General features: G+C 43.3%; 1 long non-coding RNA gene across 1 annotated transcript; it reads left to right on the top strand.

The window, feature by feature from the left end:
• The first annotated feature begins 739 nt into the window (after positions 1 to 739).
• LOC119399450 (uncharacterized) lies at positions 740 to 20,720 on the top strand. The gene is made up of 3 exons (XR_005184866.2): positions 740 to 1,046; positions 3,816 to 4,002; positions 20,238 to 20,720. It is a non-coding gene; the product is annotated as an uncharacterized LOC119399450 (long non-coding RNA).
• Positions 20,721 to 27,835: the final 7,115 nt, after the last annotated feature.

Here is a 27,835-nt window from a genome sequence, read left to right as displayed (position 1 = left end):
CTGGACATTTACTGTCGCAGCGCGAGATGGCGGCCCATTTTTATTGCGATAGCAATTATATGGAGAGTCTCGACGGATTTTCGCCGCCGCCGAGTTTTCACGTATATATATATATATATATATATATATATATATATATATATATATATATATATATATATATATATATATATATATATATATATATATATATATATATATATATATATGTGTGTGTGTGTGTGCGTGTGTGTGTAAATAACAAATAATTCAGAAGAAATATTTTCCAATGCGCGCGACGAGGGATTCGAACCTGCGACTCCTCGATCAGCAGCGCGCTGCCTTACACAAATTCGCCATGCGTCATTCGTTCCGCAGGATACTAGCGGCAGAATACACACGCACGCGGCTTTGAGTGAAACGGACAGGGCGCCACACGTGGCGAAATTATAATTATGCGAGATGCGGCCATGCTGCATCGTTGCCAGCCTGCGTTTGCGTCGTATCTCTGGCGACCTATGCTAGTTTTCCATTTTCCGTCGAAGCAGACAGGAAACGCCCCGCCCGTCTTTAACGAGCATGAAAAGACCCTCCGTCGCTCGGAGGGTGCATTCGCTCGGAGGGAGGGGGGGCGTGGTTGTCGCGCGACGAGCAACTTTGAACTAGAGCTGTGCACGGGCCGTATTTCCGAGCCCGAGCCCGGCCCGGGCCGCGCATTTACAAAGGCGAGCGAATAAACCCCCCCACAATGCACCGCGCCACGGCGCTCTCTGGGGCTATGCATTTTGGCCGGTCAAATTGTGTCAGGCGGCTGCCAGTCCCCGTGTTTTCGTATCAGCGGAAACATAGCGACCGCGCCTGTGCCTGGCTCTCCATGCCTGGACGACGCGACCATAGCAAACGCCTTACGAATGAATCGGATACTCGTGAACAGACAGTAAGTGCTTCGAGAGACGCTGTGCGCACACTTCTCGCTGCCGAAAGCCGTCTCGTCCAGGATGCATTGAAGCGGACACACACAGCCTGCAGCGAAGAACAACGCGACGGACATTGCTCTACTCCACTTGGTAAGTTTTTGTTGCTGCTCAGCATGGATCTATTAAAAAGCGCGTTTCTGATGCTGTCAGTCTATCTAAGGCTACGAACATTGCTCGGGCAGCAAGCGCAGCTTCCACTAGCTAGTGGCGATACAAGCGTGCGACCATAAAAGCCTGCGCGCAAACTTTATCGTGCTGCCGCTTCCAAACTTGCGAAGCTAAAAGATAAAAGAAAAGCACGCAGCCCTAAAGCACTGCCTTTAGTGGAATAAATTTAAGAGGAGGAAATTGAACTTAAAATAGGGAGCTCTTCGAGTATATGCTTTTTTTTCATGGCTTCACCGCAATACGGCTCTGTGTTCCAGTGAAGGCAAGGGAGACTCGCACTTATCCGCACTCGTTTGTGGCTTCAGCTTTCTTTCCTCCCGCTGTATATTGTGTGATCTGGCAGTATTGTGCAACCCTACTCCATGAAATTGTCGAGTGCACTCTATACGGCTCTACTCTCCATGATGTCTACACTTTAACGCTTCATCACAGTAAAAATATATATTAGAGGGAGGCTTACTAAAATCACGTCCGCCACTGTAGTGATCACTGTACCCATGCAGAAAAAAAAGAACAAAACAAGGGATAACAAGTTATTAACAAGAAAAGTGTCCCATGAAGTAAGAACAAGCAAAAGAGGTTTTTGGTTTATTGGTATATCACGAGCATAAACATGTTTTATATATATACACACACACACAGACATAATGTTTATTGAAGCAAGGTAAATAACTTGTAAATGTGTGCAGAGCAAAGATGACAGAAAATTCTGTAGTGCTTTGAAGTTCAGAAGACAACTGGAAATGTGCAACCGCACTCTGGCAAAGTGATAACTAGGGATGTGCAAATATTCAAGTTTCGAATTCAAATAGAATAATTCGTTTTGACTTTTGAATAGCTAGTATTTGAAGTTTTGAATAATTCAACACGACGAATATCAAAGACGCGACAAAGGCCAATAGTGCAATTTGATTAGGGTGGGATGGCAAAACCTAACGCTAAAGTCGCTAAACTTCATTAAATTTTCACCTTTCGTTAAAACTTTCATCGATATGCTGGTTCAAAAGTGAGTGCATGTTCATTTTAAAAAAGATTATGTTGTTTCCACGCCTCATGGCTAATGGCCAGGGAACATTCTGTGAGACTCGAACTGCTGGCAACCAAAAATAACCAGCACACTGAACTCAGGTCTTATAGGCAAGAGGTTCACAAATAGTTCAATGAGCCCCTAATCACAAGAAAGGATGATCCTTTAACATACTGCAAAGAGCACGGAGCTGCACTTTATCGAGGTATCGCCATAATCGCTTTGTGATACCTTCCCACCCCTGCTACTGAGGTACCCAGTGAACAGCGAAAAGTTTTAGTTGATTACCCAGTGAACTGCAGGAAACACCTTAACATCGCGGCAAGAGAGCCTGAAGCCAGGTCATGTGAAACTGCTTGTGTCATGACAATTCATAGTCTTTCGGTAGTAGTCACGCACCGCGTTATGTCTTCGAAGACATGAGCAGATTTTATTTCTTTGTTCTTTCTTTCAATTTCAAATAAAACTTTCTGTATTCGATATCTATATTTGACATTTTCGGCCACTATTGGGCACTATTCGATTCAAGATGAAATTCACTATTTGCACACCCCTACAGATAACAAAAGATCTCAGAGAAACTCGCCATCAAGACAAAGGAAGCAGAAAGGTGTTCTATTTGGCATGATTACTATTTCTGCTTTTGTTCTCACAACATCAAGACCACTGTAATATTCTAGAACAGGGGTCGACATGTTCAAGGAAAGACATGCTCTGAGGTCTGCTCGCTGGTCTCCTTTTCTGTCTTACTGGCATTGTGGTCACTGCTGCCGTGCAACTAGGCTGTGCAACCAGGGTTATGTTGCTTAGATCTGGAGTAACTGAACCTTGACTTCTTTCGCTTTTGTGGGTTACTTTTGTTACATTTGTTCATTTTGCTTAGCTGCCCCATTTGAAATGCGAAGCATTTCTTAGCCGACTGCAGGCTATTTGAGCTTGTCTATCTACGTATCTGTCTAGCCGCCTACGTCTGGGCGCTCTTGTGGTACATCAAAAATTCAGTCAGCCCTCAGTGATGAGGGCTGACAGCACTGAGGACCACACTAGCTCCTAACGGTAAGGCATAGCAAAAGTCAATCATCATGGAATACCACATTGTGACTGCATGACAACATGACTTGACAGCGTGACTTGAATGGGCCACAGCTGGAGGAGCCAAGGGTTGTCCGTTAGTAGGTGCCATTCTTTAACATGACTGTATGCATGATACTGTGGTAGCAGTGCAGAGCCAGATGCTTGCGCCTGTGGCTAAGGTCACCAATTGTAGGGGTATGATGTCACAACAGCCAACGTGAGGAGTCGTTGTCCTCACTTTGATTCAAGGATAGGTGAAGCACCTAAGTGCAGTGGCGGCGATGAGCAGCTCCTTTGCTTAGATTTAGGTGCATGTTAAAGAATCCCATGTGGCCTAAATTGATCCGAAGTCGCCCACTACGGTGTGCCTCACAATCACATCACGGTTTTGGCGCATAAAACCCTAGAAAGGTTGTTATTGAAACCAGGCTGGCACTGTGCCTAGGGCTGCCATAAAACCCATTAGGCGGGAGGCAGCGACCATTCAATGCAGCCTGCACTGGGCACATTCTGCTCGACGTTTAGCTTGAGAGAATGGGGCCTCTTCTTTGGCCTGTTGGCAGCTGGCTCAACTACTGGGCGCCTTGCAGGCATCCTCTTAGACCCCCTCGTGAGCCTTGGCCGACGCCTGGCAATGCTGGTTGGCTGCACTCGTATCTGACGAGCCCGGCGACGTTTTGCTGCAGCGGTAGCCTTGAGTGCCAGCATCAGCGCAGTTCCATCTGTGCTGTTTTGCACACGAGCCAGCTCCTCTCCAAGGCCCTTCAGGATCTCGAGGTAAGCCGGATTGTGTGCATTTATGGCAGGCACACGCCGTACCTGGGCCTCCAGGAATAGACCTTTTTCAAGCAATCCCAGAACCCCCCGAGGGCGTGCGAAGCACTGTGGGAAAAGTGTGTACGGCGAGCCCGCCCGCTGTTCCGTCGCTCGCTGCTCGTTGGCGCCGTGGGAGCACCAAACAAAAAAAAAAAACACGTCACCGCTGGTTGACTATTATTAAATACTAAATGCTACCCGTCTGAATGCACCTGCATGTATCTCTACGCATGAAATGCGAAAGAAATGATGCAGTCAGTGTAGGTATATTACCGAGTGGATGTATACTGGATCTAGCAGTTAAGCGGCATGCGAGTTATCACGTGCCAGTATACATGCAGTAAAAACGTGCTATCGTGAGCAATGTGAGCTGTAACACCGAATTCGTATTTATTAAATGATTACTTGTTCACAAGCCACTACGGCATTTAATGCCGTAGTGGCTCGTGATAGGGTTTAACCAAACTGTAGAGAGGTGTTACAATGTTCAGGTATACAGATTATTATATTATTTTAATTGACAAGTCATGCGCTGTACAAAGAAGTGAGCACATCCTAAACGTGTTTAAAGAAAAAGGGATTGGACTAGAATTGACTTGTGAGATGCCTTGCTCTGATAATTTGCAGTTTCTTGATACATGCTTATAAGTTTAACTGCGGAGCATGTTCGCGGGCACTATAGCCCGCGTTCAGTGAAATCGGTGTTCAATTTCGCGTCGGCGCATTCGAATGTTGTTAAACGAGGAATTGTGATGTCATGATTACGCAAGGCATTGGAAAAAAAACTTGCGCACATAAGATGAGCAGTAGTTTCCAGCTGCAAAGTGATCAAAGAGGCGGGATATCCTGCGTATCGTTGTATCAGTTCGCGAAAATCTATTCGCATGGCAAAGAAAGATTAACACGGGCGTTCTCCATCCATAAATAATAAAGAAACTAGAAATACTGCAGTTATTCCACGTATGTATAAGAAGTTCTTCAGTCGCATGGCCTGAAGAACGTAGGGAAGGGATGTGGGGGTGAAGGTTGTGTTTACCTCCCCGAATAAGCTCAGTCGCATTAAGGTCGCAGGGGTCTGCGGTTGGCAAAGAAAAATGCGGTCAGAGGCATGCCAATTGTTTTGTAAATTGTGTAGGAGTTAACCATAAATTTCTCTTTCTTGTGTCCACATGTACATCGGCCAGACTGGTCGATGTATTAATACGTATACGCGCCTCAGCGTACATCGAAACTCATTGAATGGAGCTGTCTCATCTCGCCTCTCTATGTCAGTCATGAAAATGTAATCCCATCTTCGAAAACACAGTAATTTTGTACCATCAACCTAATCAGACAACGCGAGAAATTTCGGTGGTATATCATGTCACAAATAATGCCACACTTTGTGTCAATCAACCTTCTCAGTCGTTACAAGACAAGGAATTCTACTTTATTAATCGACTGTAAGCACACGCCTCGGTTGTTTGACTTTTCGTACCTCTTTGTGACACGCGCGACGCACTCGCATTTTTTAATGCTTTTTTTCACGCGTGCAATAATCTTTCAGTTGTGTGTGAGCGCTGGTTTGTGCATTTCCTTCCTTGTACTGCTCCATTCTTTTTTCACTCTAAGTATTATTCCAACCTGTAGCTATAGCACCAACGAAGGTTAGTAGGCACTTATAGTTCGTTACATATATGGTGCGAGCGACGCAATGGATGTATCCCATTTCCCCAAATGCCGACTACACTTTCTAGTGTACTCTTCAGATATCAGAACCTCACACTGTAGTCGTCGACAGTGTCAATGGACGTTGATTCCAAATGCATCCGAGAATCATAGACCGCTCCTGCATTTCGTTGGCAACCAAGCTGTATTTTTTTATTTATGCCGTAAGGCGCAGCGGGGCTAAAAAAATAAATAAAAGGTGACGCTTCTGAGCCGCTCAACTTCGAGTTACTGTATATGCTTAAAGGTAGCATATACAGTAACTCTAGCTCAACTGGTCCAACAGTGGGAGAGATGCAAATCGTCGAGAGGCCGTCGCAGCTAAGCACTTAAGTTCGGGATTGAATTGCGCAGTAACATGTTGCACCTTGCCAAATTCACTGTGTCTAAGAAGTCCTGGCATGGCGCAAGCGGAAAGCTACAGCGCGAGACGCGCGCTCGTCGCGGCGGCTGCTGCAGCGTACACATCCCATGAGCGCTTGCGCACCCATTGGTGGCGCTCGTGTGCTTGAAAAAGGTCTATTGGTATGCAGGTTCTTGGGCCTGCACAGAAAGTGGTGGAGGAAATATTGTTCACATGATACACCACACCAACAAGAACTGCACATTTATTTTGCTGTTCTCTAACTGCAGCCAAGGGCTCAGTAATAAAGGTTAAACTGAGGAGTCAGTTTTAAGTGAAGCTTTCCCTGTCTCCTGTTTTGACTGTCCTGCCACTGGTAGTGCTGCCAATCTAAAAAGTATAGTTTTACTGACTCAGGTAAAGAAATGCTTGACATTTCTTTACATTTACATAGTATACAGCTGTGTTTTTCAGTATGCTTTGTCTTCATATAGTGTTGTGCTATGCAGAGAGATGGGAAAATTTTTAGTTTAGATTACTTTTGAAGGGTTTGAACATATTGCAATAATGAATTCGCTTTAGTCAAGCTGCAATGATTTAACAAGTTATGACTCTAATACACATCAGTAATGACACTAATTGTTTCTGTGGACCTACCTATGTCTCTGTCGGCACTAATGGCAGTTCTTGCTTGTGGTTGCAGTTGGGGTATGTATGTCCAAATGATCAGTCAGTCGAAACTTGGCGCTCTGGAGTCACAACTGCAGCCAAAGAGTTAAACCCTAACAAAGAGTTAACCCTTCATTAGTCGGATGCTGAATTCAGGGACGTACCTGTCCTAATTCATTATTTAAATGGAATCTATCCTGCACGATTTGCATAAGTATGTCCACGGTGTGCAGGACGCACCTGCAGTTAAACATACCACATTGAAGTGCTTCAAAAGGCCTCTGGATATGCCTCTTCCGCAGCATGCCGCATACAGCAGAAAAGGCAGCTGCATGAAGCATGGCTTCCAAAGAGGAGATGAGATAGCTACCTGGCTCTCTCGGACAAAAAGTCCAGTGAGCTGACCTTGGAATAAGGGTCTATACCATGATAGCTTGCATTCTCTCTCTTTTTTCTTCTGCCAATAAAAGTTTTCTCAATAAACCAATGGGATTCTACCTGTTTTGTTGCAAACAAGAAGGGAAAAACACGAAATAACCTACACTTAGCAAGGGTAGATTTTTGGTCTTGTTGGTGCAACGTATTCATAGTGTTAAGCGTGGAACTATTAAGACTGAGACAAGACAGAGAGTGTTTGTGTTACTCCATGTTTCATCTCTGTCGTGTTCCGTGCTTGACACTATTAATATCCTACTTTGTCTCTTTTCACGATTTCACGATCAGCACATGATGATGATCATAATGCCTGTGGCCACATCCCCTTGATGTTGCAGGTCGACAGCCAGAGCTGGATCAGGCCAAAAATAAAAATAAGCTTTAGGAAAAAAATTATAAAACATGGAGAAAAAGATACTACACCCTGAAAAGTACAAAATCAAAACCCTGGATTCCTGAGCAGCATTACTTTCTGCAGGTGCTAGGGCCAGTGACACAAGTTCATGTGAGGTAATAAAATGCCTTAATATCAACCCAGTCGGACCTTTTCGGTTTCAAAGGAGAGGGCAACCCTAACTTGTCAGCAGTTGAGATTAACAAGAAAGATGTTAGATCATATGCACATTATGCCAGGATCTTTTTTGTTTGTGTGTTTGTGTCTGTGTGTGTAGGGGGGGTGCTCGATGTCAACATATACATTCTTGTATCAGTTCTTGTATCACTCCAGTATGCTCTGACCTGTTCCTGGCAGTAGGCGATTGTAAATTAGCCCAGCAAATGAAGGGCTTTGACATATTAGCTTGTTTTAGATGCGTAGATGGTTCCTCGATATACAAATCAGGTTTGAAATGCACCACATGCGCTGGCATTATAACACTATAGGAAAGAAAGAATCCCAAGCTTCTAGTGAAACCACTCGAAACTCATCAAATGAGGCATAGCTTTCTACAGCGAAATCTGTTATGAGATCACAACAATGGCTGTTTTTGGCGCCATAGTTGTCTGCTGGCAGCGATGTCCGTAACCACTATCATGCAAAATAAGATAAAAAAATGAAATTTGAAAAAATATCTAGTATGGAACGGGGCTCGAACCTGGACCCTCTCCGTGGCAGCCCAGTGTTCTACCACAGAGCCATGCCACTGCTTCAAACTTCTTTGCATAAAGACCCTACACAGGCTTCATGCCGGGAAGAAACGACATTAACACGTGTAATATAGTGTGGTAGAAGAGTAAAACAAGAAGCAGGCGTCACCCAATGCAAATTGTGTAGACAGGTGTTGCAGAATGTGAATTGCGTAACTAGTGGGTCATTGAATGCTTCCAACTCATTGCAAAAGGCTCTGGCATAATTCTTCATCAACATCAGCCACAGCATCAACAGAGTGCACATAATGCCTTGCAGATGTGTAACGGGTACCTTGCTTCTCCGCAGAATGATAAATAATGGCGCAGTCGGTGCTTCCCAACTCGACAAAATTATTATTTATGGCGTAGTGGCAAGTGTACTTGTATTAGTAGCCCCAAGAGAGTTTACAACGGACTGTAGAAGTGCTGCTCTTCCAACTTTTGCTGTGACTGTGCTGTGCTTTCTGCACAGGCCTGGCGTTATTTATGCATCTGGCGAGCAGTGAAAAAATCCTGCCATCATCTTCTAGAGCATGGGTCTCAGCCGCATGCAGCCCGCCAACCTTTCGCTAGCAGCCCGTAGCCCACGCATGAGAGTTTTCCCATATTTTTTGATGACTTTTGTGACTTTGCTAAATGGTGCTGGCATTATTTTCTTGCCTGTCGTGATTAATAACACTTTGTTCGGGTAAGCCACACAAATGTGAATGGTCATAAGCATCTTTTTTTCATCAGACACCTCATGCGGTCACCTTGTGTTGAAACATCACCGCAGAACAAAAACTAAACTTAAGGATCGGCGTCCAGATATTAGTCATTGTGGAGATCGGTATAGACATGTTTCTCTATTCCTGATGCCAAATACCCTTAAGAAGTCACCAATGTAAGAGATATGGGAAAGGCTTCCCTTCAAATGGCAATGTTAGCTGACATTTTACTTACACTCCCCCACTCCCTCCCCACGCAGTTCTGACATTTTCACTGTCACTGCCCTTTGTAAGATTAAATTTCATAACTGCAGTCCGATAGCTGATGTGAGTTTGAGACCCCTGTTTTAGAGCATAGCCTTAAACCATCAGTTTAAAAGATTAAAAAACAGTGGCTATTCCCAAAGCATGCTCGTAGGAATCAGTGAAAATTAAAAAAAAAAAAGAAACCAAAAACCCATGCACCACCGAAGAAATAAGGACACACTGACCTCAGCAAAGCAGCAGTTGTTCTGTTTTTGTACAGCATTTTGCACTATATGAAACAAGCAGGGCGAACATGCAGTGTCAGTGTTTTTTTGTCTTCAGCGCTTCATAAGCTTTAAGGGATTCTGCAAAGCGGTGAACAATAACTGAAGAAAAAGTACACAACAAACCACCAAGACCCCCTTGTACTATGTGCTAAGAAGGTTGTGTGCAGTATTCCCCTAACCTGCGGTAAAGAATATATATGATTTGCTCCTTGCATGGCCGAAGCTTATCTGTATGATGGAGCCCAGTGTGTCAGAATTGACGACGTGTGCTCAGATCCTGTACCTGTTAAGTCGGGCATTCCACAGGGTCTGCGCTGGGCCCCTGTTCTTCTTGATATCTCGTTAAAGTTAAAGGGGTACTGACACAAAAACTTTGGCCTCGCGTTTTTTTGCTGCAATGTGTTGCTGGGGGCCTGTTAGTCATAACACGGCACATCGTTTGCTGCAGCGCGCGACAGATAATTAATTACAGGCTCCTCATTACCGACCAGTGTCAGTTTCGGTTTCAAAAACGACAAGCCTCCGGGTGCAACTATCACCACCTAGCGGCTGCAGCGCTCGATCACGTCAGCACACAGAAGTGTGACGCACTTCCGCGCTGTTCGCGTCGTCTCCTCGCATTCGCACGCTTGCCGCACGTGCTGCGCGATGACGTCGCCATCATCGTCCTCGTTGTCGTCGTCCTCCTCATCGTCGTCTGTTGGCGACGATTTCCTTGAGACACCAACAGCGCAGCGGCGAGCGCGTCAAAACAAAAATGGCGGCTACGACGTCATCACAACTTGTTGTACCGGCTACAACGGTTACGTATGGGAAGTAGGGGGGTCACCTCGGGTCACCTCCGAGGGTGTCAATGCAATAGGTGCGCCCTATAATGCTGGATCGCGCACGCGAACTTCAATATTCATATAAAATACCTTCCAAGCTTTATTCGCTGTCGATATTTCGCAGATGGTACACGCACGTACACGGAAATCGATCCAGCAGGCTATCTCGGCCGCGAAATTTTGTGTCAGTACCCCTTTAAGCTCTATGTTGATGACTGCACAGTCTATCACAACATTCAGAACCCTAATGATCAGGCTCTACTTAACAATGCTTTAGCACAAATTGCAGTGTGGTGCACAGATTGGCAAATGAAAATAAACATTAAAAAATCTGTTGCGATGACTGTGACACAAAACGACAGCCATTAAGTTATCACTGCATAGGCGGCAGGTCTCTTGCTGTTTTAAACAGATATAAATACCTCAGGGTGACAGTAACGTCGGATATGAGGTGGAATGAACACATATATTTAAAGGTGTGCAGAGGGCTATGTGGAAACTTGGTTACTTAAAAAGAAATATGCGGCAATGTGCACACGAGGTTAGATTAATAGCGTATAAAACTGTAGTCCATCCTGTAATAGAATATGCATCGATAGGTTGGGGCCCATACAGTCAAGGAAACACAAACAAACTAGAAACTGTCCAAAAGAAAGTGGTTAGGTTTGTATATCGTTCTTATAGCTGGCGCACGTCTGCTAGTGCTTTGGTAAAAAAAGCAGGTCTAGAATTCCTACAAAAGTGGCGCCAACACGACCGGTTAAAAAATTCATGCACCTGTTATTCCATGATAAACTTGGTATTCATAAACACACTTACATATAGCCAGTGTCCAGGTGAGCCACCCATTCACACCACAGTAAAAAAATAAAAGAATATCCCTGCCACACTAAAACTTGCAAAGTTGTTTTTTCCAAAGACAATTTGTGAATGGAACCGCCTGCCAGCCGGCGTCGTGGAATGTCGAACTACTGATTCTTTTGTACAAATTCTTCATTTGTAATCGCTTTGACAATAATTTACAACCGTTATAGTTTCAAATGTTGTCCATATGCCTTACACTTATTTGTTTTTGTTTTTTTTTGTGAGCACATTATAACTCTTTTCTTTAACCCCTTTTAGTTGACATGACATGTCTATCGCATCTTCACATTCTTTTTTTTTTCTTTTACATGTGAAGAAGTTCTGTTATCTTTCTCCAGTCGGTTTGCGCATACCATGCTCTAAAAATTGCATATATGCTTTGTATCTCACTCTTCAGGAACGTTTTTTTTTCTTGTTCTTTTCGATTCATGTGACACAATTGTTGTATCTTGATTTGTTCACTTCGTTTTGTACTTGTAAATCCCACTCCTGCTTACAGCCTCATCTAGAGGCTAGCAGTACTGTATGAATAAACAAATAAATAAATAAATAAATAAATAAATAGGGCATACAGGACGCTGTATTAATAAACGTCTCCTGGAACACAGATACCCCTGCCAACAATTGCAAGCAGCAGGTCACCTCGTTGCACACTGAAAACGATGCTGTACACCAAAGTTCCGTGACACGTGTTGCTTGCACATTGCAGTGATAAGATACCAGGGAGGTAAAAGAAACCCTTTTCATCATAGGGGCAAAAGAGCAATGCATCAGCACACCCTTGCTGTTGCATTTAACACAAGCAGAAATAAAATTTCTAGAAAGTGATATACACTGATCCGCCGAAAATTTGTCTGTGCTTAATAAGGCATATGCTATGTTCTGGCATCATATTTGTTTTCTTTTTTGCCTTTTTGCTTTTTTCTGCCCTTTACCTTAACCCTCGAACCTGATTGCACCTCACAAGATGTGAATAAATCAGTTGTAAGTTTGCACACCAACTGTCCTGTAATCCCTCACGAAAGAAATCGTGAAAGACCACCAACTAGCCCAATTTGTCACTCTGCTAAACCTTTATTACTCCTTGCCAGAATTGTTAAAATGTGTTAATGGCTGTATTAACAAACAAGTGCAGGAAACTGTTTTTACTGAAATGTGGTGGTTCAATGGTGTCTCTTCTAGAAATTCTTTCCATGTATTTAAAGTCGACGCTGGTAGGTTGGAAGGAAGGCATTTATATGCAGAAATCGGGGATATGTATTGGTTCTAAGGTTGCTCTGATACTTAGTGATTTATACCTTAGCAAGATTCAGAAGCGGTTAGAAGGTGCCTTAGATAATTCTGTAAAGGTTTTTTTTTTTATGTGCACGATTACTTGATTTTTTGTAGCGGTGAGGACATTGACTCTGTGGTTACCTCAGTGAGCAAGAAATTTGAAATAAATGGAGGAGGGCTGAACTAAAGAATGCCCTTGGAATAATGGAATGCAATTTTTATACATTTCTGTAACATTTCAGAAGAACCGCACATGCTGGCAGTATTCTCCTAGATAGTCAAGGCCACCGTTTCACTTCTCGTCAAAGCATTTTAAGGTTGTAAAAAATGGTATAGCCATGTCGTGCCTTAAATTTTCCCTCAACAATTCATGTGAGCACAAAGTGAGTTCTAGCTTTAAAGCACAGCTTACGCGTCTTTTATATGTGGGTTATCCTTGCATTGCAGTGGCCACTGTCGCTGAACGCTTAAAGAAGTCCATTTTGTTAGGAGCGAGCATGATTGAAGAAAGCAATAGGAAGAAACGTGTCATAGGTATTCTTTACATTCCTGCATATCTCACAGGCTAAAGAAAGTGGGAAGTTAGTAGGGCATTAATGTTGTGTTTACAGCTTCCAATAAGCTAGGCAAATTTTGTACTGCTGTGCACAGAAAGAATGGGCAAGTTGACAGCGAGGTGACAACAAGTGGACTAACAAATGTTTCGTAAAACACACCAACAAATTTAGGTTCCTTCTAGCTGTGGCCGCTTCTATGTAGGACATGGGGGTCACTGTGTTAACGAGAGATTATTGAAACATAAAATATCGCTAACCGAAGGCTCAACGTCTATCCTGTTTTTACATTGTCGAGAGTGTAAGTGCATGCCAAAATTCGATGAATGCACAGTTTTGTGCAGGCACAGGAATGAAGAATCACGTCTGATAATTGAGGCGTGGCATATCAGAAATAGTGGTAGCGCATGTGTGAGCCAAGCTCACAGATCTGAAGTGGAGACCGGGCAGGTAGATGTGCTCAAGTGTCATTTTATACTCTGTATGCCGTGGCAAGAAAAAAAAATTGGGGAAGCTTGCACTAGGCCGCGCAAGGCTTCAAACAGCATAGCTGGGCGATTCTGAAGACTAATCTGGTTGCTTCTAGGTTGTTTCTAGGCCTTAGCTTGGTGACACCGATGTCCGAACTCCACCGACGACACCAATGTCCAAACTCCAGAGACAGAACCTTGTGCTGAAACCAAGCGTTCGCACCTCTCATAGATCTACAGGCACGTCATCATTGGCGTAGGCCTTCTATCACTTCGGGGTCTTCTTGCTGCCACCGTTGCCTTTCCTGTTCCCTCTCATAGTGTGGGAAAAGACGCGATTCTTCGGGATACTAGGGAACGGGAAAGGCAACGACTGCTGCAAGAAGACCCCGAAGCAATGGAAGGCCTACGCCAATGATGACGTGCCTGTAGATCTATGAGAGGTGCAAACGCTTGGTTTCAGCACGAGGTTCTGTCTCTCGAGTTTGGACATCGGTGTCACCTAGCTAAGGCCTACAAACAACCTAGAAAACAACCTAGAAGCTCGTTGTACATACTCGGGGTCTTCGGCTCGCCGCCATCGCTTCGCAGCCATTTCTTGGGCTAACTGTTGCCTTCTTCATTTTAGTGGACCAGATTTACCAAATATCTGTGGTACATACCAGTTTATGATGATAGTTGTTTTGTTCGCCGGACAAGGAAGGATTTGCTAAACAGCTTGGCTGTTAAAAAATTTCGGGCGGGGGGAGGTCATGGGCGCGGTCTGCCATCTTCCAGATCACCCTGCCAAGCACCGGTGTGAGTTTGAAAACCATGATAAAAAAAAACTGCCAGGCCTGCGCGGAACGTACAGTACAGTAACAGCGAAAGCTGGAAGAGCGGCGTTTCTAGAGCATTTGTTTAAACACTCTTGGGCCAACTACTACAAGCACACTTGCATGGTACCCACTACACCATAAATCATCATAATTTTTGTGTAGTGGGGAAGCGTCCACTATGCCATTATTCGTCGTTCTTCAGAAAAGCATGGTACCCGTTACACACTTGTAAGGCATTATGTGCACTTTGTTGATGCTGTGGCTGACGACGATGAAGAAATATGCCTGAGGCTTTTGTAATGGGTTGGAGCATTAAACGACCCACTCGTTACGCAATTCGCATTGTGTGATACCCTGTTGTTCTGAAACGCTTTATTACGCATGTTAACATGATTCCTTACCCGACATGAAGCCTGGATATGGTCAGTTTGCAACGGAGTTTCAAGCACCGGCATAGCTCAGTAGTAGAATGCTGGGCTGCCACGCAGAGGGTCTGGGTTCGATGCCCATTGTGTCTTCGGCATTTTTTATTTATTTAGCTTTTTTCTTATTTCGTGCAATAGTGGTTATGGACAACGGTGGCAGTGGACAACTACGGCACCAGAATCAGCCCTTGTTGTGATCTCGTAACAGCTTTCGCTGTAATAATAAGCTTATCTAAAAGGGCTAGAACGGCTTGAGGTAAAGGTTGCATATGATAGAGTAGACACTGAGGCGCGTCATAGATTAAAACTGGAGTCATATAATCAGTAAAATTAGTATCAAAGAGCAATAAGCATAAGTGCTTTGGTACAGCTCAGACCACTTATAACGTAACCGCTTACAGTGCAGTACCGGCTATAATGCGGTTTTTTCTGACTCCCGTTTACTCTCCCATAGAACTCCATGTATACGCATACCGCTTATTGTGCAGACCCCCGAGATGAAAGACCGGTTATAATGCGGCTGCCGGAACATTCTCAGAGATGCGAGGATGCGAGCGTGCTTCTCAGCGGAGATGCGCCGGCGGGGGAGAGAGCGGCGACGGCATTACAAAGGAGGAGGGGACGCGGAACGAACGAACAAGGAGCGGGGGGAGGGAAAAAAAAGGGATGGCTGTGGGGCACAGCAGCCCGGCGCAGGTGCGTGGTGTGAGGAGGGGGAGCGGTTGCGCGGCCGACGGAGAAGCCTTTGCCCCCTTCGGCCGCTTGACATGCGCGCTTCGTCGTTGCTTCGTCGTAGAGCGCAGACATCGCGCGTGCAACCTCGATTCCCCCGCAAGTAACAATGCTTTGAGACGCGATTGAGCTTTCGCCTTTGCCACCAACAGGCGGACTTACAAGCTTGAGAGACTTTTTCGGGATAGTTGCCGCGGCTGTTCTCCCGATCGCGAACCGAAACTTCGTTTCACGCGTGATGCCCTCGGTTTAGCTCGCGAGTGCAATCTCTTCTACTCCCGATCTTCGGGTTGCCTAGGGCAAGCTTCTCGCGGTGGCATGCCAAGTTGCAACGCGCACGCTAGGCCTAACGAGCGCTAGCTGCCATGTCGGCGGCCGCGGACTACAGAAGTTGCGGTTTGGTGCCGAGTCAATGAAACATTTTGCAATTGTTTCATTTAGAAGGGGTGACTTACATCCTTTACGAAAACGCGGGCGTGCGTGTGAAACACTCGAGTGGTGGTTTGTGGTCGCCACCGTTTTCGACATCGCGGACGCGCAGTGTGTTACCGCGGCGACTTCCCGTGACGGCGCATTTTTTCCGCGTTCGTTATGTCGGCACCGCAGGTCCGCGGACGCTAACAGTTCAACATTTTCAAATGTAAGCAGATGCAAACTTACGCCCCAGTCGCATGCCGCGATAGTCGGAATCGCGCGCCTGCCTGTTGGTCATGTTTTGTACACGTGCAACCTTTCAAAAATGTTGTTTTGGTTATAGTGCGGTACCGCTTATAGTGCGGATATTCGCGACTCCGGCGACTTACGTTATAAGCGGTCTATGCTGTAAAATGATACGAAATTGATGGTGGGGGGCATAGGTCGGCAAAAAAATTGGAGCTCACTCGGACTCAGACTCGCCAAAGCTTTCCTCAACCGGACTCACTCGGACTCAGACTCACTAAACCTTTTCTCAACCGGACTCACTCAGACTCAAACTCACCAACATATTACTCAGCCCAACTCACTCAGACTCATGGCTTCACCTGAGTCTGAGTGAGCCCAAGTGAGTAGACTCATGAGCCCGTTGTCGTAAAATTGACTTTTTCGATCATGGTGTCAATCCTCTTTAATGCCAATATCTCACGTAATCAGTGCTCTACGACACACCTTTTGATCTTGTACCTTCAATTACGAGCTATCATTATATATCATATATCATCATTATCATATATCAATCCAGTAAAGACATCTTTATGAAATACGCGACTCACACGAGATATTTTTATCAAGAACTTCCTATGAAAGAGTTTTCGGGGGAAGGTCATGGCACCCCTTCCCCTAACTCACGCCTCGGATCAATAAATATTGAGATGGCCCATGAATACTAGTGTGAATAGACTTGAGTATAAATGTAAGCCGACATCAGGTTGATAGTAATGATGAAGATGAGTAGATAGGACCAGAAATTGGCAACAAAACGTGGAGCTCACTCGGACTCACTCAATAAATATATTTTGCGCTTAGGGCTCACTCGGACTCAGGCTCACCAATATTTTCCTCAACCGGACTCACTTGGACTCAAACTCACCAAAATATTACTCACCCGGATTCATTCAGACTCATACTTGTGGCCCGATTTGAGTCTGAGTGAGTCGATTCATGAGTGACTTTGCCAACCTATGGTGGGGGGTCAAGTGGACGGTTGTATTTCAAGGTGAAAGTGTTAAATGCCTCATCAAATGGGAAAAGTGACTGTCTGCAGTGGCAGCAACAAGAACAATGCGAATAGCCACGTGATCATAAATTAAGGCTTTATGACATTGTCATAATGTTGCAGATTAGCAGTATTGCGACGTCATATAAGATGACATTACATGACGACATAACATGAAATTATCACATGGTCAAAAGTGTGCTAATCCTGCAAGCAGTGCAAAAATACATTAGGTGCAGAAAGCTTTCAGGTGGTGGGGGCAAGGATCAATACATCGGCTGTGCAGAAAAAGACGGCTGCACAATTAATCCCAAGTTTACCAACACAGTCAGTGACATTGCCTCTCTCAGACCCTGAATCTCTTCTGCCCTTTCACCAGATGTTGTGCCAGAAATACATACTATGTTGCACATTACACTTTTTTTGTATTAGAAAGTGATACCAATAAGACATATTTGCAAGAAAATAAAGCATGTATATGGATAGAGGTACATAATAGCGTGATGCACTTAACGAAGTGCCAGTGGGGAAAATAATAAGGTAAATAATAAAAGAAAGAGAGTTTAGCATAGTTTATCGAAGGCAAGTGGAGGAGGGAGATGAGTTGGAGGTTGCAGACATGCTAGGGAAGGCCACCAGCTACACTGTTTCCCAACTCATCACAACACTGGTGCGTAGCTGCTCCAATTTTTTTTTTTTTTAAGACACAGGGTGAGGTAAATTTCTTTTATTATTGAAATTTGGTTTTTCTCTCTTTTTTTTGCTTCTGTGAAATAAGGCCTTCCTTAACAATGTCCAGTGCCCCACACATTTTACCGCATCTTGATTAAGCCAAAATCGCAAGGTATCCAAGACCAGCTGGCGAGCAGCCGCACCCCCTTAGGTCGTGTAGAAGCTGAGCTTTCTGCCTCAATCGAATTTTTTAAAAAACAATACTGGTGGTTTCTCTGAGCTTAGCAGGTTTTTAAAGTCAGTCTGGCTACCTAAAGGCACATGGTACAGATTTTTTAATACTCGCGGCATTTACCAAGTCCACTTGCCTTGAGTGTGAGACATGGTTCTGTGCACTTATCTTGAGTTTATTTGCACCTTTGTTGATTTTGTTGCAACGGCAAAAGATATGCTCGTGTTGACAAAGTCACCGTTTGGAGAGCGTAGTATAATTGGAGATCTACACGGTTCAGCTACTAACAGAACGAGACCGGGAGCATTCATGCAAGCAAGCTGAAGACCGTGTCGCCACAAGGACAAAATGTTACCTGTAATGACAATGGCTGTGTTTTGATTGATCATTGCTCATTCATTGGCGCATATTTCAAGTCTCCCGAAAAGGAGAAGGGTGCGCTTGCTCAGGTAGGGGTGCTTGCTTGGTATTTTACGGTAGTAGTTTCCAAGGAAATTGGTCTTAAATGCACCTTAAAATACATGGGAGGTATAGGGCCTAGCCTGTGCCCTTAAGTTTAAGAGCTTGTTATATGGGCCAAGGAGGAAAATTTCAAACAGAAATATTTTACTATATGGTATAACTTGCAACTTACTCATATTCAAATCCTAAATTCAATATAAGTTTGCTTCAACTTCGCTTCACACCAAGAAAGGGACATTGCAGGTATAGCAGCACAAAGGGACACTGTCAAAAGTAGACCAGACGACACTAGCGCAAGTGATATTTGCACATGCCTAGTTCTCGTTCGTAAAACTGTTGTGCAAGGTCGTTGGATCATAATAAAACTGCTCGTTTTTCTGTGTAATATGTTATATATTCAATTCTAACTACTTTATTTCAAATTATTCAACCAAATTACTTTCCTTAAAACCTCACATTTACAGTTTGCCAATCACTAGACTTGGGAGTTCTTGCTTCTTCTGGCTGGGCTGGACAAGTGTGTGAAGAAGTGGCCGAAAATCCCATGCATGTTTTCTGACAGAGCAGACTGCTGCAGGCCCATGTTACACTTAAATGTTGAATTGGAGAACTGAAGGTTACCCAGCATACAAGTTGTCAAGTTTCGTGCATATTGGGAATTCACTGTGAGCAGGACTGGACATTTCTAATCGATTTCCTGTATTTTTAATGCAATGAAGCTATCTGTAATGTTCTGGTAAAATTGTTAAAGCGAAAGACTTTTACTTGGGGTGCTGCCTCACATCCTTGAATAACTTTGTGACAGGGTCTTGAAAGTCCTTGCATTTTGGCCTTCAAAACTTGCATAAGCTTTGAAAAACTGAATTACTCATAAGCACTAGTTAAGCTAGAACTGAGATATCTTCAATATACCTCATCCACCAGAATCTTCTGATGGTCTCGTCAAGCTTCGCCAATGCCCATGGGGTGTGGAAGAAACCAAGTAATGCAAACAAAACACAGTTTTACTTCATTTGTATATTTATTCACTTATTTATAAATAATAAAATCACCAAACTTGATTTTAATGACTGTGGTACAATAATCACATACATGGCAGTAACAACACACTAATAATGCAAATTAATCAATCTCTTTTTTTTGCTTGCAAATGGTGCTTTCATGGCTTATCGAGCCACCTTTGCTGCTTTTCAATGCACATGCACTCTCAATCATTGCCACGCGCCTCCACATGGCAGTCCTCATGCGCCCGTGCAGCATTAGGAAAATGTGAGCCACGTTAACTTAATAGTGTACGCCCATAGTTGACATGTATCTCCATGTGCAGTGCCCTATAGATGTGCTGCTTGCTCAAGGTATACCTGGATAAGCTTAGTGATAGACATTTGTGTCATCAAGAGCACAATTCCGTTAGCAATGCATAGCATTCTGTGCATATTTTTGTGGGGTCCTCTCTTTGGTGTGCTGCTTGTGTGCTTTGTATTCAATTTTATGCCTTCTCTTTGACTTGTGTTATGGTGCTGATACATCTAGGATTTCTGACTGTTTCCATTTCCTCACTTTCCTTCGCAAAGCTAAATAAAAAGTCACTAGAGAGCAAGTCGCAGAACTCGGTACTTAAAAACACTTTGGTATCTCCTCCACTTACAGGCTGACCACCAAAACAGTGTGAATCTGGGTCCTTAAGGAGCTTGAACACCATCAGGTGCCAATGCTCTGCTCATTGTGGACAAGTACTGCGACGAGGACAGCACCTGCCTTCGTGCAATATTTCTGTGTGCTTCTTCATTGTGACTAATGTGAAACTATTGTGCAATTTAACCTTTGTTTACTTCAATAAAATAATAAATGAACCCAACAATTACAAGAGCAAGCTTGGAAGTGTTGAGACTTCATATTACTTTGACTAAAAAGTAAGAAAAATATAATTTTTTTAATGCAGGAAGTTTTTGCTTTTGTTTATTCCAAAACAGGCCAACTGCATCTCTTAAAGGCCAACTCCGGCGATGTTTTGGCCATGTCAAAGTAATGGTGCTTTTATGTTCCTGAGACGCTCCTTACGGGCCCGATAGCAGAAATACTCGGCAAATTGGAGAATAATTTTAAATAAGCAAAAAAGCGCAACACCGAAACCGAAACCCAACCGAGTGTACTGTCTACGTATTACGTAGACGTTGTTACGAACTGGAAGTCGTGCAAGGCATGCCGGTGACGCCGGCGCGGAGTATGAAAACTGTGACAGCCGAGACGACCAGCGAAGCGCCAGCCAAACCAACGCTGTCTGTCGCCTTGTGCACGGCAGACGCTCGCTGTAGCGGCCGAAGCGCCGAAGTTAGCGGTGCCCTCGGCTGCGTCACTTCCACCGCCTTACCAATACTGACGTCACAGACGCAATGTTGCCAATAATTGTGGGAAGCCAGGAGGGCGTTTGCAGACAATCTTTAATATTCATTTGCAAACAATCTGCGCATGTCTCAAGCCTGTAATTTGGCATAAATGACGGAAACGTGCAAAGAAACGTACCCAGCGAATTTCATTGAGATCCATCGACCTCGAAAATCGCCGGAGTTGGCCTTTAAAGGAGTGTAGACACCTAAAATCAGACTGTAACTCGACATGAAAAGGACTGCATCATGAGCGTTCAGTGCTTGCAAGGAATGCCGTGAGGAATATTAACCGTTTGACACGCTATGTACACAATTGTGTACACCACTCGATTTTGCTATTTGTATCAACTAGGGGCTAAGAAACATCAAGATATATCGAGCTTTGGACGAATCGAACCTCCTGCGTAATACACTTCTCTTCATTTAACTTCATTTTGCAGTCTACTGTTGTGTATTTATTTACTTACCCTCAAGGCCATAGGGCATTATAGAGGGGAGTGGTTACCAAGCAGACAAGAAATGAAATGCAGCATGAAAATAAGTTATTCAACAAACAATAAACTCGCCATTATACAATGTTAGCTGCGTAAGGACAAAAGGACAACGAACAGAATACAATAGGAACATAGTACATACTGTGGAAAGTATAATTTTCCTTTGCTCGAAATGTACATAACCAAGAATGAATTTTAACAATATTTCTAGCCTAAAGTTTCATTCTATTTATGCCAAAAGAGAACATCAACGTCTTCAGGATAAATAGATATTTAATTACTACTAATTAGGACGAGTTACTATAACACCTAAATTGATATATTATGACACTATTTTTGTTGCAATAGAATATTGAGTGCCGTCAAATAATGTTGTGTCAGTTTGACACGTTTACATACAGTTCTTCATAGGTGGCGTCTGAAAGGGGTAAGTGAAGAGGTGACTTTTATTTATTTTTTTTATTTCAGGAAACCCCCGAACACCCTCACTGGGAGGGTATTACATAGGGGGGTAGCAAAAGAAGAAAAGATACAATACAGAGACAGCAAACATAAAAATTAGCAAAAATAACAAGACTTGCTTAAGCATACTGAAAAAAGCAACACAATAACGCAAGACATATTGAAAATATTGAAAAAGATATTTAAAAAACGCAACATAATAATGCAACACAAGATAACAGAATAACATAATACAGTACAAAATAAGAATCAAATGGGTAATTGAGAATAGAGCAGAACATTAAACTTTAAAGTTTAAAAGGTCATTAAATTTCTGAATTTTGCTTTCTATTGCAATTTTACGAGGCAGCTGGTTCCATTCAATGATGGTTTTTGGTATGACTGAATTAGCAAAAGATGAAGTATGGCATCTGATGTATTTGATCTTGAGAGGGTGATGATGGTGTGGAAAGATGGCTAAGGGTGACTGAAAAAATCGTCATGAAGGAACGGATGATAATAAATTTTATGAAAAAGAGATAAACGGGCAAGTTTACAATGATGGAAAGGTTATCAAGACCTGCACAATCTTTTAAGGTAGGTCACCACCTTCAAAACTGAATTTTTTTGAATTCGACATTTTCAAGCTCCTTGTATTTCAAGAATATTTAGCAAAAAAAATTATGTAGTTATCTTAAGCCGTTCGACAGTTCTGACCATTTTTCCAACCTAAGACGCATTCGAAATCGAAACTGAAGGTTTCTGATTCCACAACACCTGCCATGTCGTCACAAATGTTTTTCCTTATACATATTACATAATGCTAAGTGTCTAAGTACATTCTGAAGCTTGTGGGGCATGATGTTTTCGATTTATTTGGTGGGGACAAGATTTTGCCAAGGCAGCACGGAGGCATGAGTAGGCTATGCCTCCGTGTAGTAGGTAATCTTGTCCCCACCAAATTAATGACAGTTTCAATAAACAATAGATAGATTAGGTAGTGCGGGTTACGAAGAACATGTTCTGTGCAGATCAGCACAGAAGTTGGTTCGTCATGTGCGCAGTGGTGTGTCTATGGAGCAGCCTCAAAAAGATGGGAATTCTGAAAAAAAGAAAAAGAAATGTGTCTCAATACCCTATGCACACAGTATATCGCATAATCTGAAAAATGTAGGCAGCCGATATGAAATACATGTTGTTTTTTCTGCTCCTAACAGACTAGGAAACATCTGCGCGAGGCTGGATAGGAGGCGATCAACAAAAAAGGATAGTTTTCGGTGCTCTGTCAAGCACGTTGTTTCGTTTGTTGAGTGCAGGACTGCAGTAGTATACTGTTTGCTCATGTCATGCGGGAAGATGTACATCGGCCAAACTGGCCGGTGCATAATACAAGGTTGACGGAGCACAAGAGAGCATTAGCTAATAATGCTTACTCACACATAAGGCGGCATTGTTCGGAGTGTGGCTGCTCCCCGCTGTTCTCTGAGACTGAAATACTTTCCAGTCACAAAGATCAGGTGACCAGGGAAGTGATCGAGGCCTTCCACATCGCAAAAAGAAAAGATTACTGCATTAGCCAAGCATCGATAACTTTGAGCGATTGCGAAGTGTGCTTTTTAGAAAATATGATGTAGCTTGAACGTCATTGTAGCACGTGGTACACCGTCTTGTTGTATATTAACCATGTTTTTCTGCGAAATTTATTTATTATTTATTTATTTATTTATTTATACAAACTAGTTGAGAGTGCAGCGGTGTCCCGTTCGTTCCTTTTGTGTCTGTCGTAGTGCGCTGCTTCAAATTTAACCATGATTAAGTGTATATGTGGTCAGGAGGCAGCTGGAATTTCGTGTAAAGAAGACGAGTTTAGCCTTGGAGTGATTTAGCTTCATTAGCCATGATGAACACCAAGAACACCAAGCGCATGAGGAGCAGAAAGAAACGACTGTATAATATCGCTAAGAGCCTTCGCACATAATCTTCATGGCAGAATTAAAATGCTATCTTAAAACATATTGCTCAGCTTTAGGCCAAGCAAACGACAAATATTTCTCTAATGACCTTCCTGAACTACTTAAAAACAATCCAGCTAAGTTTTGGAAAGTAATAAGCCCCAACCACGAATCTAATGATATCTGCTTACACAGCAGCAGTAGTGTTCCTCTTCCAAATAGCGAGTGTTCATCTGCTTTTAATTCATTCTTCAGTTCCGTATTCACGAAGGAGGACACTTCAAGCGTACCTTAGGTTTCTGATTTCAGCTACCAATACATGGAACCTATAGAAATCACATTGGAGGGACTATCATCACTCATAAATAACCTTAAGATGTCTTCTTCTTGTGGCATAGATGGTATAAACTAAAAAATATTACAAAATACAGTAACAGTGTCAAGTGAAATTCTTCTTCACATATTTAAGCAGTGACTCGCGACTGGCCTCCTTCCTACAGACTGGAAAATGGCAAAAATCATACCGGTATTTTAATCATCGTGCGAAAAATACCGACCAATCTCCTTGACATGCATTTCTTGCAAGTTACTGGAACACATTATCGCCTCGCAGATTTACAGACACCTTAACACTAACAAGTTCTTTTTTTCATAATCAGCATGGTTTTAGAAAGGGCCTATCGTGCGAGACACAGTTGCTTGAATTTGTTACAGACCTACACACTAACTTGAACAACAACCAACAAACTGACTGCTTTTTTCTGGACTTTTCAAAGGTGTTTGATCGCTTCGCACACTGTCGCCTTATTTCAAAATTTTCAGCTCTTCAGTTGGACTGTCTCACTTTATCATGGCTCCGGAACTTTCTTTCTAATCGTTACCAGTTCACCATTGCAAATAACTTCTCGTCCTCCTTAACTGAAGTAACTTCTGGTGTACCACAAGGAAGCATCCTCGGTCCTTTACTCTTTCTCATCTTTATTAACGATCTTCCACATAACGTGTCTTCCACTATAAGAATATTTGCTGACGACTGCATTGTCTATCGCACAATAGTTAATACAGACGACCATCTGGTTCTTCAGCATGATCTAGAACCAATTAGTAACTGGTGTAGTAAATGGCTAATGACATTGAATACGTCAAAATGTAATGTCATTTACTCGGAAGCCTATACCTTCCCTACATTCATACAATATCAATAAAGACACTGTTGCAATCGCTACACAATATAAGTATCTAGGCATTATATTCACTACAAATCTTTCTTGGTCAGAACACATCACCTCCGTTTCAGCCAAAGCCTCCCAATCTTTGGGTTACTTGCGTCGAAACTTAAGAAACGCTTCTTCGAATGTTCGCAAATTAGCATACCTTACTCTCGTTCGCCCTCAACTCAAGTACGCTTCCCCTATTTCGTCCCCTCACCAGAAATACCTTACTGACATGTTGGAATGAATTCAGAACAGTGCAAGCCGCTTCATTTATAATGAATACAGCTATCAGTCTAGCATCTCACAAATCAAACTTAACCTTTCATTGTAATCTTTGAGTACTCGACGTGACATTGCCTTGCTGACACTGTTTCACAAATTCATTCATTCATCTCGAAACACTAGCATGCTTGAAAAGACCCTACTCCACGTCACACAAGCTTCATAATCACTTTAGCTATACCCACATTTAAGGATCAACACGTGCATTCAACTGCTCTGCGCTTCCACGTGCAGTCTGATGTTGGAATTCCCTGCCGGATAGCATCGCATGTCTGACAAACATTGATGCATTTCGTGACTCATTGACCAGTTATCTGGCCAACGAGGTGTAAAAATATTTGCCATTATCGCAGTGTGCTCTCTGTGTTGTAACCTTCTTGCAATTTCTTATTGTATAGCACCGTAGTGTCGCTTTTCTTTTTTTTCTATTCGAACCCTAGTACTGTAAGATTTCAATTGTGCTTGACTCGATGAATATTTCCTTATTATATGTTTTATCTTTGCTAGTGTTGTTGATTTTCTTTTGTTACCATTGCTGATGAACTAATTAATTATTTTGTTTTGCTCTTCTTATTATGTGATCTACATGACCACTGTTCATGAACTTTTTGTTATGTAACTACTATGGAAGTCCACTTTTTCATACTGCCCCCCTTACACAATGCCTCAATGGAGGCCTGTAAGGTATTTTTAAATAAAACTAAATAAATAAAAAAAACATGGTTGATCCCTCTGTCATAGGAATCGGTATAACACGAAAGTAAAACGTGTCTGCACAGACGTAGTTGAGCGTTTGTTGTGCATTGTTTCGCCCCGACAAGTTGTAATGTCACTTGAAGAACGGCAAGCAGCTCGAAACTTCCGACGCGTTGCTCAAGCAGAAAGGACGCACGGAACGAACATACACAGGATGAGCGCGAACAAACAACTGTCACAGCTCGACAGTTCAAGCGCGCGGGTCAAATACAAACGAGGACGCACGAAACGAACGCACAAGTATACACAAAATGAGCGCGAACTGTCACAGTTGTAGCTTATTCGTTTATGAGCATCGCGCTCCTTTCGCAAAACCGGCCGCTGCGGTGAGCGAAATGACCTTCGTGCTCTCTGTAACTTGAACGCAAACTTGCGGTGAGAGCGCAAGACGTACAAGTTAAGCGCGCGCGCAGGGGCGACCACGCCCTGTAGAGATACACGCTCATCTCAACGCGGGGGGGGGGGGGGGCGACGACATTTAAAGCGCGCTCTTCGAGCCCTTCGCGCCATCTCGCCAGTAATAACGAAAACACGCTGATGTACCCTGATCTCTGAGTACCGCCGCTGGCAAATGGTGTATAGAAATAGCACGCCGTTAGCATGGCGAAGAACGTGCCGTTTGTGGCGGAGTCGTTTCGCGCTGCGTGCTGGGGATCGAGAGGTCGCGAGTTCGATTCCAGGTGACGGAACTTTTTCTTCTAGTTTTTTCTTTGCCATATGTTAGTCTTTATATTTTATAACGTCATATCCGTGACGGAAATGCGTCAGCGGAGCCGTGGTGGACCCCGGCATAAAACACTTTCGTGTTAATAAAATTGATGGGACTTAAAGCTAACTTTTCACATCGGTGGGCCCAGGCGTGGTGAAGAATGAAACGATGTGGCCACTTTGGGCGTATCCCCCTGTGAAAAAGGAAAATCATTCCTGGTGTAAGCAGCCAGAACCACCTTGAGAGCAGCCTGACAACAGAGCGAGAGGGGGGACGAACAATAGTCCTTGTTGAGTGCTAGTCATGGTATTGTGTGCGCCCTGCGTATCTTTGTCGACAATACTAGCTCTTCTTGTGTAACGTCATAAGGGACCTCTGTCTACATCATACTTGTGCCAATGTCACGAGGTGCTGAAAATCCAAATAAGAACTCACGTTTACTTTAAACCCAAATTAAGATATCTTAAAAGAAACATTCGCCACTAATAATCGGTCAGAAGTACCCACTTATACAGGACAGTCAAACAACACAGACATCTCAAGGTTTCGATTTTGGTGTCAGGGGCCCTTTAAGTAAGCCACGGGCAAAGTTACGCCACAGTACTGTCTGTCATCAGAGATGAACACAAAGTCAGACACACCTTAACCCTTTGAGTGCTAAGTGTACTTTGCGAAGTGCAACAAATTCAATTTTTCTTTACTGCATTTGAAATCTTTTAAATGAAATGCTGTTTGCTGGCAATATCTTAAAGTTTAAAATTTTTTTAACTTGTACAAGCTGTCAGACATGTAAATAATTGATTCTAATTGGGGTAACTAGTGTACTTCAAGCAATATGAGCAGCACTCCTTGTAACCTGTCCCTTCTAACCAACGCTGATGTCTCATAAAAAGCAGTTTGTAAGTTTTTTGAATTTCTGAATTAAAAAAAAAAAAACATGCAGCCTTTTTGCACCATGAAGGAACAAGATAAGTAAGCTGCACTAACAATAAGTCAGCTTTGCCACACCATGT

The sequence above is a fragment of the Rhipicephalus sanguineus genome, chromosome 7 (assembly GCF_013339695.2).
Source record: "Rhipicephalus sanguineus isolate Rsan-2018 chromosome 7, BIME_Rsan_1.4, whole genome shotgun sequence".
NCBI classification, from domain to species: Eukaryota; Metazoa; Arthropoda; class Arachnida; order Ixodida; family Ixodidae; genus Rhipicephalus; species Rhipicephalus sanguineus.
The sequence above is the reverse complement of the archived record's forward strand: the minus strand, read 5'-3'. Positions and strand labels throughout refer to the sequence as shown.